This window comes from Triticum dicoccoides, chromosome 4B, assembly GCF_002162155.2.
Source record: "Triticum dicoccoides isolate Atlit2015 ecotype Zavitan chromosome 4B, WEW_v2.0, whole genome shotgun sequence".
Lineage (NCBI taxonomy): Eukaryota > Viridiplantae > Streptophyta > Magnoliopsida > Poales > Poaceae > Triticum > Triticum dicoccoides.
In genome coordinates this window covers 595,844,644-595,857,873 of record NC_041387.1, presented here as the reverse complement: position 1 = coordinate 595,857,873, position 13,230 = coordinate 595,844,644, and positions in this window count along the sequence as shown.

Sequence of the window (13,230 nt, the reverse complement as noted above, 5' to 3'; positions counted from 1 at the left end):
CCTGTGAGCTCCTCCTCCCTCCTCTCCGGTGATCTCCTCCTCCCTCCTCTCCTCCCCTCCCCTCACAGTTTCTCCTCCCTCCTCTCCGGTGAACTCCTCTCCGGCGATGTAGGCGAGCTCCTCTCCGGTAACCTCCTCGAGCTCCTCTCCGGTGACCTACTCTTCCTCCCTCCTCTCCTCATCACGGTCTCTCCTCGGCCCTGCTCTTCGGCGAACTAATCTCTAGCAAAAGAACATACAAGATCCAAAAACAAGAACAAAATTTGACAAAATATCCTGCAAAAACCGAGCAAAAAAGGGCAAAAAAATCGCGATCCAGATCCAAATTCAAAATTCAAAAATAGCAATGGCGCACGGTGGGGGTTAGACGGTGCGCCACTACTATTTCCCCACCTTCATAATTCAGCAAAAAAATTAAAAAAATTCAAAAACAATTTCACTGTGGCACACCTGTAGCAATAGTAATGGCGCACTACACAGTGCGCCACTGTTACCTGCAATACTAATGGTGCACCAGAGGTGCGCCATTAGTATTTGTTACTAGTGGCGTGGTAATAGTGGCGCACCTACAGTGCGCCATTAATAGCCAAAATAGGTGCGCCACTAACAGGCCTTTTTCTAGTAGTGGTTGGTGCTCATAATTGTATACCAGCAATCGTTTGCTCACAACACACACGACTTATTAATAGGAATCGTCTGTGTTGTTATCGGTCGTCCAACACATTTCCGATTACAGACCTGTTTGTCGTGTATCACTCACATCTTGTTAAGTTGAACCATTTCTGTTCTCTTGGCTCAACGCAAACAGTTCATCCGAGTGAACTATATGTCATATATCGCACACACATTCATCTGGCTGCCCATTTCTGTTGTTCCGCCTCATCAAAAACAGTTCATCCGAGTGAAACGTATGCTCTACATCACACACACCTTCATATGGCAGCCCATTCTTTTGTTCCTCCTCATCGCGAACAGTTAATTGAACTGAACCGTATGGCCTACATCATAGACGCAACCAAAATCTGAACCGTGTTTGATGCATCCATCTTCGCAAACGTTTTGCACATTTTTTGACAGTTTTTTTACACCATCGTTTGCTATTATTGCATCGCACACAGTTTCGTCGAAGGGTCTCTGATCGTAGTGTCGCGTTAGCAGCATCCTACAGTAGTGCCACCTCCAATGGTGACTTGGCTAGCGATGCAATTGGGTCAATAGCATGCCCAAGTCCAACCAAAGTGCAAGGTGGTGTAGAAAGCCCATCTTCCTCAGATGCTAATGAATCATCATCTGACAGAACTAACGAATTTTGTGCGGATCCTTCCAAAAAAAACCTTGACAGAATAAATATCTAGGGAAATGACTATACCGGCCTTATCATGATTGATTGTATCCCGCGAGAAACGGGTGACCGGTGAACTTCACCCAAACTGAATGGCAGATACTTTCACCTGTGGTGGAGTCGCCGGCGACGAGCTAATGTCGTCATGGCTAATAACAGTATTTGAAATTATTAATTCTTGCGGATCAAGGATATATCCCGCATCTTGCTGGACTATGGATATTTCCTCAGATGTTGCATTGTAATGATAACCATGACATGCATCATAATTAAGGAACGTGGCAAAACGCAAATTCTTGCGAGAATGAGTAGCATCCTTGGAACAAAGAGAACATTTGGCAGGAGCATGCATCATAGCGGCCATGCCCAAGCGTGCTCTACGCTTAGACGGACTAACTATAGTCCATTCTTCATTACATTCCACTTGCCAAGATGCAAATTCTTGGGTCCAATCTGGACCCCCATAACCCCAAAGATGAAAGTAACACTTGAACTGAGGGGGAACATAATTTCTTTGATTCAAGATGAAAAAACCCACTGCTTTGCATGAAACATTAAAAGAGAAGACATGATCACATAGACAAGAAAGCTTCAAAGATGAACAGTACCGTCCAATTGCAGCCTCTAATGCAAGCGCAACATTATCCTCTGTCAGACAAAAGTTGTGCCATGCAAAGGACACAACCATGGTGAAGTGGCCCGAGTCATCAGAGGGATGTACCGTATGATGCATGGTGCGTTAGATCTCCTGAGACATTCCCATGCCCGATGAGAAATCCAAACCAAGGGTTATGGACGCGTTGACCGCCATGAAGGTGGTCACTAGATGGTTTAAATCAGGATGCCAGAGAGGATGGGCGGATGGGATGTGGGTTTCCACGGTTGGACATGGAGATCACTGTAGGAGGGGGTGGCGGCTAGGGTTACGGTGGTGGGAGGTGGGGTGGAGCCATTAGTTTCCAAATGTTACCAGAAGATATTCATGTTACTATTAAGCTTGCTAATAGAGATACTATATCACAAGTTGGGATTGTTAGATATGTTGAAGTTTTGTGTGGGAAAATAAAATACTCTATTGATTTTCTAGTTCTTAGTTCCCCACAAGATGATTTTTGTCCAATTATATTTGGTATACCTTGCATGAACACGGTTAATGCTAAAATAGATTGTGAGAAAGAAGTTGTCAGTGTTAGTTTCGGGGATGTGTCTCATGAGTTTAATTTCTCCTAATTTCATAGACAACCTCATGATAAAGAATTACCTAGTAAAGATGGAACTATTGGTCTTGCTTCCATTGTCATGCCTCCTACTATTCCTTTAGAACAATATTTGCTAGATCATGAAAATGATATGTTCATGAATGAAAGAAAGTAATTACACGAGATTTTCTTTAAACGCATGACTGTTTTCACGCACAATTTGCCTATTGAGACTCTTGGAGATCCTCTACCACCCAAGAGTGATCATGTGTTTGATCTTAAACAATTACTTGATACTTTGAAATATGTTATCTTGATGAAAAGAAGATATATCATGTTATTATTAGTGCTAACCTTTCAGAGCATGAAGAAATAAAATTATTGAAAACTCTGAGGAAGCACCGTGCAGCTATTGGATATACTCTTGATGATCTTAAGGTCATTAGTCCCACTCTATGTCAGCATAAAATTAATATGGAGCCTGATGCTAAACCAGTTGTTGATCACCAGCGATGGTTGAATCCTAAAATGAAAGAAGTGGTAAGAAATGAAATACTAAAGCTTCTGGAAATAGGTATAATCTATCCTATAGCTGATAGTAGAAGGGAGGTATTACTATTGTTCCTAATGATAAAAATTAACTTATCCCACAAAGAATTATCACAGGTTATAGAATGGTAATTGATTTCTGAAAATTAAACAAAGAAACTAGTAAAAATCATTATCCTCTACCTTTTATTGATCAACTGCTACAAAGACTATCAGAACATACACACTTTTTCTTTCTAGATGGTTACTTTGGTTTTTCCCAAATACTTGTGTCACAAGAGGATCAAGAAAAAAAATCGCTTTTACATGTGCTTTCGGTACTTTTGCTTATAGATGTATGCCTTTTGGTTTATGCAATGCACCTGCTACCTTTCAAAGATGTATGACTGCTATATTCTCTGACTTTTGTGAAAAGATTGTTGAGGTTTTCATGGATGATTTCTCCGTATACGGAACTTCTTTTGATGATTGCTTAAGCAACCTTGATCGAGTTTTATAGAGATGTGGAGACACTAATCTTGTCTTGAATTGGGAGAAGTGCCACTTTATGGTTTGAAGGTATTGTCTTGGTGCATAAAATCTCCGAAAGAGGTATTGAAGTTGATAAAGCCAAAGTTGATGCTATTGGAAAAATGTCATGTCCTAAAGATATAAAAGGTATAAGAAGTTTCCTTGGTCATGTTGGTTTCTATAGGAGATTTATTAAAGACTTCTCTAAAATTTCTAGGCCTCTTACTAAAGTCTTGCAAAAAGATGTTCCATTTGGTTTTGATGATGACTGTGTAGAAGCATTTGAAAATACTTAAGAAAGCCTTAATATCTACACCTTTTATTCAACCACCTGATTGGAACCTACCCTTTGAAATTATGTGTGATGCTAGTGAATATGTTGTTGGTGCTATTCAAGGACAAAGAGTTGATAAATTAAATGTTATCAATTATGCTAATAAAACTCTAGACAATGCTCAAAGAAACTACGCTACTACTGAAAAGGAATTTTTAGCAGTTGTATTTGCTTGTGACAAGTTCAGATCTTATATTATTGATTCCAAAGTTACTGTTCACACTGATCATGCTGCTATTAAATACCTTATGGAAAAGAAAGATGCTAAACCTAGAATCATGCATTAGGTGGGTTCTCTTGCTACAAGAATTTGATTTACATATTATTGATAGAAAGGGAGCTAAGAACCCCGTAGTAGACAACTTGTGTAGGTTAGAAAATATTCTTGATGACCCACTACCTATTTATGATATTAGTTGTTATATATGCTTCTCGTAGAACTCCATGGTATGCAGACTATGTTAATTATACTATTGCTAAATTTATACCACCTAGTTTCACTTACCAACAAAAGAAAAAGGTTTTCTATGATTTAAGATATTACTTTTGGGATGACCCGCATCTTTATAAAGGAGTAGATTGTCTTATTAGACGTTGTATACCTGAGCATGAACAGGAATAGATCCTACGCAAGTGTCACTCTGAGGCCTACGGGGGACACCATGTGGGTAATAGAACTGCACACAAGGTATTACAATCAGGTTTTTATTGGCCTAATCTTTTTAAGGATGCTCGTAAGTTTGTCTTGTCTTGCGATGAATGTCAAAGGATTGGTGACATTAGTAGACGTCAGGAAATGCCTATGAATTATTCACTTGTTATTGAACCATTTGATGTCTAGGTTTTTGATTATATGGGACCTTTTCCTTCTTCCTATGAATAACTCACTTGTTATTGAACCATTTGATGTCTAGTGGCCAAGTAGAATTAAGTAATAGAGAAATAAAATTGATCTTGAAAAAGACTGTTAATACATCTAGAAAGAATTGGTCTAAGAAACTTGATGATGCACTGTGGGCTTATATAAATGTTTATAAAAAGCCTATGGGTATGTCTCCATATAAAATGGTTTATGGAAAAGCGTGTCACTTACCTCTTGAATTAGAACATAAAGCTTATTGGGAAATTACTGAGCTCAACTATGATTTCAAACTTGCTGGTGAGAAGCGGTTATTTGACATTAGCTCACTTCGTGAATGGAGAATCCAAGCCTATGAGAATGCCAAATTGTTTAAAGAAAAAGTTAATAGATGGCATGACAAAAGGATACAAAAGCGGGAATTCAATGAGGTGTCCATGTTTTGCTATACAACTCATGTTTAAGATTTTTTTTCAAGAAAACTTCTCTCCAAGTGGGAAGGTCCTTAGATTATCGAGGAAGTTTATCGTTCCGTTGCCATCAAGATCAAAAATGCGGAGGGCAATAACCCGAAGGTGGTAAACAGGCAAAGAATCAAACATTACATCTTAGGTACTCCCATAAATGTTGAAACCAATATTATTAATACCATAACACTCGAGGAGTACATAAGGGAAACTTTCCAGAATGCTTCAGACCCCCAAAAAAATAGGTATGTGATACGGTAAGTAAGCCGACTCCAAAAGTCTTCTAAAGGCAGTTTTACTCTGTTTTGGAATATTTAAAAAAAGTAGTCTGAATAGTGCACGAGGAGGCGACAAGCCGTGGGGGCGCGCCCTACCCCCTAGGCGCGCCTCCCAGGCTTGTGGCCACCTCGTGTGCCCTCCGGACTCCGTTTTCTTGCAGAATACTTATTATGGTCGGGAAAATATCATTATATGATCTCCCAAAGGTTTTCACCACCATACCACGGCAACATATCCTCTGTTTTTGTTTTGAGCTGTTTTCTGCCAGAGTTTTCAAGGCCACGCATCATTTCTTCTTCCTCCCCCAACAACGCGGAAGTCGACACTTGGTTGTTGCAGATGGAACTCAGGAAGGAGGATGCCGAGGAAATCACGGTGGAGGAAGATGAAGGATATTCGCTTGAGGTTCCCCCTCTGGCTTTGAAGAGAGACACTCTAGCTGGCATCTCTACTGTTCCAAATCTCCATCAAGCAATAGGAACTACAAGCAACCATGAAGGCCAAGAGATACGAGAAGGGATTCCACCTAGGAAGCCCTTACACAGGTTACATCGGAACAACTTTCATAATTTGGTTCATAACTACGGAGTGGAGAATACTTGTCATGCACATATACCCTCCAATTGCGATATATCCTGTCCAAGTGAAAGTGATGTAGGGAAAGGTTCTTGGTGGCCTAAAAATAAGCATCTTTTGGAGGAAATTCAGAAGATTGCAAATATGCTCCAGCGTGTACTCCAAGAATTGCCGGTTATAAAGGATGCCTTAATGAAGCTAACAGATACATCATCTACACCTTCACCACCACCTCCGAAGAAGGAGACTTGAGTACTTGGGTATGGTCACTCCCTTTGGCTTGTGCCAAGCTTGGGGGAGGTGTCCCGGTATCTTATCACCATCACATCTTTACATTTATCATTTTTCTTAGTTCGATCCTTTTGGTTATATCTTGATCTAGTAGAATAAAACTTTTTAGTATGTTCTTGCCCTCTAGTTTTGCTTCGTGATCTATCTATGTAATTGAGTCCGAGAGTTATATAATAAAGAGTAGTTTTGAGTAAGGGCTTTGCTTTACCGATTTGATCTTGGAAAAGAAGAAAAAGAATAAATAAAAAAAGAGTATATAATAATCTTTTTGAGAGTGATGACTTCACATATAAGAAGTATGAGGATTGAAACTAGTTGTGGGTTGACAAACATAGTTTCGGTCATTGTTGCAATTGAAAGGAAGTAATAAAGAAAGAGATCTTCACATATAAATATATTATCATGGACATCTTTTATGATTGTGAGAACTCACTAAAATATTATATGCTAAGAAGCCGATGTTGGACAAGCAAGACAACATAATGAGTTATGTTTACTTATTTCTGAATAGAAGTTATAGTGTCATGGATCCTCTAACATGTGACGCTTGCTTGCACCTCATACTAGCCAAAAATCCCGCACCAAGTAGAGATACTACTTGTGCATCAAACACCATTAACCCAGTTTTGCCATGAGAGTCCACTCTACCTACCTATGGATTGAGTAAGATCCTTCAAGTAAATTGTCATCGGTGCAAGCAATAAAAATTGCTCTTTAAATATGTATGATCTATTAGTGTGAGGAAAATAAACTTTATACGAACTTGTGATGGGGAAGAAATAAAAGAAGTGGACTGCATAATAAAGTTTTCTATCACAAGCGGCAATATAAAGTAACATTTTGTTGCATTAAAATTTTGTGCATCCAACCAAAAAGAACATGACAACCTCTGCTTCCCTCTATGAAGGGCCTATCTTTTACTTTTTAGTACTTACTCTTATGCAAGAGTCATGGTGATCCACACCATTCCTTACATTCCGCCTTTTTCTTTTGGTACACCATTCTCTGCCTTCCATTGGAAAAATTACAGTGTGGTACCTGATACGTCCATTTTGCATCATGTTTTTATATCCATATTTATTTCATTATGGACTGTTATTTCACATTATGGCACAATACTTATGCCTTTCTCTCTTATTTTACAAGATTTACATGAAGAGCTAGAATGCCGACAGCTAGAATTTTGGACCGAAAAGGATAAAATCTAAGATACCTATTCTGCACAACTCCAGAAGTCCTGAAAATTTACGAAGAATTATTTTGGAATATATAAAAATTATTGGGTGAAGAAACTACCAGAGGGGACCCACCATGTGGCCACAAGTCTGGGGGGCACGCCCTACCCCCAGGGCTTGTGGGCCCCCTAGCAGGCCTCTGGTGCCCATCTTATGCTATATGGAGGCTTTTGACCTGGCAAAAATCATAAGAGATCTTTCGGGATGAAGCGCCGCCGTCACGAGGCGAAACCTGGGCAGGCGCAATCTAGAGCTCCGGCAGAGCGATTCTGCTGGGGACACTTCCATCCGGGAGGGGAAATTAAAGCCATCGTCATCACCAACGATCCTCTCATCAAGGGAGGGTCAATCTTCATCAACATATTCACCAGCACCATCTCCTCTCAAACCCTAGTTCATCTCTTGTATCCAATCTTTGCCTCAGAACCTCATATTGGTACCTGTTGCTAGTAGTGTTAATTACTCCTTGTAGTTGATGCTAGTTGGTTTATTTGGTGGAAGATCATATGTTAAATTTCTTAATGATATTCAATACCATTCTGATCTTGAATATGAGCATGCTTTGTGAGTAGTTACTTTTGTTCCTGAGGACATGGGAGAAGTCTTGTTATAAGTAATTATGTTAGTTTGGTATTCATTCGATATTTTGATGAGACGTATGTTGTATTTCTCTAGTGGTGTTATGTGAACATCGACTACATAACACTTCACCATGGTTTGGGCGTAGGGGAAGGCATTGGTAGGTAATAAGTAGATGATGGGTTGCTAGAGTGATAGAATCTTAAACCCTAGTTTATGTGTTGCTTCGTAAGGGGCTGATTTGGATCCACATGTTTCATGCTATGGTTAGATCTATCTTAATTCTCATTTCATGGTTGCGGAGCTTGCGAGAGGGGTTAATCATAAGTGGGAGGCTTGTCCAAGTAGGGACAGCACTCAAGCACCGGTCCACCCACATATCAAATTATGAAAGTAGCGAACGTGAATCATATGAGCATGATGAAAACTAACTTGACAATAATTCACATGTGTCCTCGGGAGCACTTTGCTTTATATAAGAGTTCGTCGAGGCTTTTCCTTTGTTACAAAAAGGATTGGGACACCTTGTTGCACCTTTGTTATATTTTTTTACTTGTTACCCATTATGAATTATCTTATCAAAAAACTATTTGTTACCGATAATTTCAGTGCCTGCAGAAAATACCTTGCTGAAAACCGTTTGTCATTTCCTTCTGCTCCTTGCTTGGTTCGACACTCTTACTTATCAGAAGGACTATGACTGATCCCCTATACTTGTGGGTCATCAGTACACAGCTTTTTCTTTTCATCTTCGCAATTTGGGTACAACATTTTTTTGTGATTCTCTAACATGCGCTCCAACTTCAACCTCTCCTTTTCACTTTTGCAGTTTCTGTTTGCATCAACAATGGCCCGACCAAGATCATCAGCGGGCTCATCTACTGCCTCTTCTTTAGGTTCCCCCATTTTATACCATCATATTCAGGGAACCTAGCATAGTTGTCATCATCCTCTTCTTCTCCATTATTATCTTTGATTATAACCCCTCTTTCTCCACGCTTGGTCCAACAATTATAGCCGGAGATGAAACTAGGCTGAAGCAGGTGGCTGTGAAACATTTTTTAGGTAGATTAATCCTTATAATTCTTACAGACACAACATGGACAACACATAAAACCATTCCACTTGTTTGCCTCAGCCACACGCATAAAATTATGCAGTCCATTAATGAACTCGGGAGAACATCGGTCATCGTACATCCATTGCCAACTCATCTTCATTACAAAACATCGAAGTGCCAAATTAATACAAGTTCATCACATTAAAACCAAATTAGAGTAGTGCCCAAATGTTATTACTGCAAAAAAAATATACATAAAGTTCATACATACTTCTCATAAAACAACATACAACTATCTAAAGTTTTTAAATGCAACAACAAATGCGATCAAAATCGTAACTAAGGTAATAATTGATCCAACAGCATAATGATACCAAGCCTCTTTATTAATGACATATATTTTAATCTTTCTAATATTCAAGCGCATTTCGTCCATCGTGATCTTGTGATCATCGACGACATCGGCAACATACAACTCCAATTTCATCTTCTCTTCTTCAATTCTTTTCAATTTTGCTTTCAAATAATCATTTTTTCAACTAAATTTAACTACTCGACAAGAGGATTGGTTGCAATTTCCGGTACACATACCTCCAAGATAAAAATATCTATGTCAACTTGATGGGCATAATTGTCATAAACACGAATTGAAAAAAATAGTTATAAAAGATAATACAACACATCCGAATCATAAACTAGACTAGGGCCGACGGGGACGGATATCAAAACCATGGCACTATATAACAAACAATCATACAATTAACTATCTAAATCATACAAATAAGATTTTTTTTACAAAAAGGATAAGAAAAAGAGGCTCACCTAGGTGGTGCCGGCGACGGGACGGCACGGGCGACCGATGGCGGTAAGGACGGGGTAGTAACCTACACATATGCAAACTAAGAAGTTAATTTGAGCTCAAATTGCATACAAATCAAATAAACTCCCACATAATTACTCCCAAACTAAAACCCACAAATCACTATACTTATAGAGTATGAAACGAGCTAAACTAGCAATGAGAGATGAAAGGATCAAGATGTTAACCTTTTAGAACACTTGGATATATGGGGTGCCTCCAATCTTGACAAATCTTGGCAAAAATCAAGGATGAACTCGAGCTTGGGGAAGGAAATAGAGAGGAGAGAAAGCTTGGACTCAGGCTGGATTAAGCAGCTTTATATAGGGAAGACTTTAGTCCTGGTTGGATACACCAACCGGGACTAAAGGACTATCTTTAGTCCCCGTTGGTGATACCAACCGGGACTAAAGATAGACCTTTAGTCCCAGTTGGTATATCCAGCTTGTCGCAACCCTTTTAGTCCTGGTTTGTATCACCAACTGGGACTAGAGGTCCCATTTGAACCGGGACTAATCCTGGTCATGCCCCCGTCCACTCCTAACCGTTGAAACCAGGACTAATGCTAACATTAGTCCCGGGCCCAAACCCGACCGGGACTAGTGTTCTGGATGAAAAGTCAGATTTCTACTATTGAAAGCGGGAGCACGAGAGATGGACATGAAAATGGACCATGCAATTTAGGACTTTTCCCTACTAACCAAGTTGCCCAACCTCGATAACAGCGCATGGCCGGAATGGGATAAAGGCACTACGGCCCCATTCCGTACTTCCAGGGATCGCGGGCACGTCTACGATGCCGCTCATGTTCCCTACAAGTTCCACTCTCACTAGTAGAAAAGGGGGCATGAGTCCCGGTTCGTGAGGGCCTTTAGTCCCGGTTTTTGAACCGGGACTAAAGGGTCGTGACTAATGCCTCCCCCCTTTAGTCCCGGTTCTTACACGAACCGGGACAGATGTGCCTCCACGTGGCCGGTGCGCCGAGCCCAGGTAGGAGGGCCTTTGGTCCCGGTTGGTGGCACCAACCGGGACCAAAAGGCATCCACGCGTCAGCATTTCGGTGGCTGGTTTTTGTTTTTTAAGGGGGGAGGGGGGTTTGGGGGTTTTGGGGGGTTAATTTAGGTGTTTAATATATTGTGTTAGCTAGCTAATTAATAGAGAGAAGTGTCCTCTCTTATGTCCGTGCTTGGTCGACGCTACGTATTGTACATAGAGAGGCCCTCGACACGCTAGCTAGTAAGAAAATCAAGGGAACCATTAAGTACAGAAGTTCGTCACACATACCGAGAGAAGTGATCGATCGACCTCTCCTTCTCTGAGAGATTGGTCGAACAACAAGTTTTCGTATTATCTATCCGACGCTACTGGCTACATACATATACAATATGTAAAATCTCTTACAATCCCCTAGCAATTGAAATCAATTTCCACATGATATTCTCCGGCTTTATTGATGACGTGGTCAAGAAAGAATCCCGCCAATTCCTCTTGAATTGCTTTCATGCGATCTTGTTCTAGGAGTTCATCCCGCATCTGCCACGTCTAATTTGAAAAAGGGGGTTAATACATATATGAATGAAACTCAATAGAAATGATGGTGTAATAAATTGAAATTGTGAATATTATTGTTTACGCACTTCATATTGTCTTTTAGAGTAGCCCCGCTTATGTTTTAAAGTCGCGTTGTAGATGAACTCGCACACGTAGTATCCACAGAAATCATTCCCTTGTTCCTGCCACAAGCACTTTACGAGAAATAGAGGTCAATCAAACTTATAATGAAGCATTATAAATGGCATTGATGAAAGTACATCTATAGAATCAACGGGAGATGCGCGCAACTAGCTAGCTAGTAGTACTTACTTTCGGGTATGTATATCGCAGCTCCTTTGGCAGTCCCGGAACTTCTGTGGTGAACTGTTTCCAAACCCTGCAAGACAAAGAAAATAAATATTATTACTTGAGATATCAGAAAATGAACAAAAAGTTGCCAATATGGTGCGATAAATGATCGATTGAACTTACTTGTTGAGTATTTTAGTCATGTTCGCATAGGTTTGGGGATCTTCTCTTCTCGAGTCTAAGACGTTTACTACTCCCCGCTCAAGCTTAATCTCCAGAAGAACATAGTGGAACATGCGCACGCATGCATAACTCATCAATTACATTACTATAACCTCGCTCGAGTAATAAGGGAAACCGAATATGCACACGACAGTAACACTCACTTGGAGTTGTAACGAAAGAGTATTAAAACTTTGTTTTGATTTTTGATCAATGATTGTAGCAAGTTCTCCTCGGCCTCTGCGGGGTGCTTTTTAACCAGAAATTCATCTATGATATTTGTGTTAATGAACGCAATATCATACATTTCTTGTTTTTTGCACTCGACGATCTTCAATCTGCATAATATAGTGAGGATAATTAATTATAAATACATGCAATGAAAGAGCCGAGCTATATATAGAGAGACTTAATGACAGAAATAGTACTTACAGACATTAGCAAAAGACCATTAGTTTATCAAGGGCCTTTTGATTGAAGAACGCGAAGAACTCATCAAATGGAACAGTCAACAGATCATTTGCAACGAGGTCGTGCTCCTCTTTAATATTCAGATACAAAGCATTCGTCCCCCCAGACTCTCTGCGGGTTTTCATGTACCAATTATGGAATCTTCGCATCATAGTTGTCAGAGATTTTTCATCTCTTACAAGAGGCTTCCTGTACTCGTATTTGTGTTCGTCCACCTCCAAGAAATCAGGAAGTTGATTGTCAGGCAGGTAATCTGCAAGATTGCCATAACCGGCCACCGTCCCCGGAGCATTAGACACATTGAGAGGGGGCACGATTGATGTGCTTGTTCGCCGAGATGGGCAATTTTTTCCCCTCTGCTCGTTCTTTTAACCTTTTATCACTGACAGTACTTCCGGACCGATGGGCTTCGAGATATGTCTGTTCAGTAATGCGCTGATAGTTGGTTCTCGGCGGAGACTTTGGTGGTTTCCTCAAGGCATCGATAGTGCGCTTTGCTTTCACTGGATCTACCTTCTCCTCCGGAGGTGGATGTCTCTTTGCTTTCACCCCTTCA